The sequence below is a fragment of the Cyphomyrmex costatus genome, unplaced genomic scaffold, assembly GCF_001594065.2.
Source record: "Cyphomyrmex costatus isolate MS0001 unplaced genomic scaffold, Ccosl1.0 scaffold112, whole genome shotgun sequence".
NCBI lineage: Eukaryota > Metazoa > Arthropoda > Insecta > Hymenoptera > Formicidae > Cyphomyrmex > Cyphomyrmex costatus.
This window is the reverse complement of record NW_017275086.1, coordinates 3,223,478-3,224,351: the sequence shown is the minus strand read 5'-3', so window position 1 is coordinate 3,224,351 and position 874 is coordinate 3,223,478.

The window sequence follows — 874 nt, the reverse complement described above, 5'->3', positions numbered from 1 at the left end:
TCCTTCCGAGGACCAAATTATACACATCCTTTGTTCGTCGAAGATAAATAAGAACTTGTTTGCGGAAACGCGCCGGAGAGAGATTAAGCTTGCCGCAGACTGGCGGTGATCAACCGTAGAAGTGACACGCGGCGGCATCTCTCAAACTACGACCCTAATAAACGCGGCGTTATGTAATAAACGCGTCCCCTCCGCATTCCATCACGGCTGCATTCCTCTAGAACGTGGCGCAACGTAAAATGGGATTGTCATGTCGATGGCTGCGTCGGGCTGGGGTATTTTGAACGTTCGACAGCTAGTGGGATGTGATCTCTCTGGCTGCGTCGATCCATCTCGTCCCGGCGTGCGCGAAAGTGCATTGTTTTATAATAACGTTGTTTTCCACGGCGCGATGAAGCGGTGATTTTTATCGCCGCCATCCACGTCATTATTCGCCCATTAAGATTATTTCGACACTGAAATCTATCGGGATCGAGGTAGAATTTGCATGATCGCGACTACTGGCAACTGGGCCAACGTGATCGACATTCTATGATGAGCCGCGCAGCCGAATGCAAAATACAGTTTTAATCTCCGCGACGGTTTATCATTTACCAACGGCGGGACCCCAGTGCATCAAACGCTAATTTATGCTATCGTGCACGTCCGAATTCCGCGGCTACAATCGACAACGAAATAAGCTGCAGTACAAACATAATACATATACACGCGTCGCGCGTACGTGTGTGTACGAAGAACCCATTTGGTTGGACCCCCCGAACCTTCCACCTCGGCGTGTTGGCGCTATCTTTCCTCCGAATTGCGAATCTATGCAAATCATACCAGTGGAGTCTTCTATAAAGAGGCGCTTTTATTTAAAACGGGGGGGGGGGGG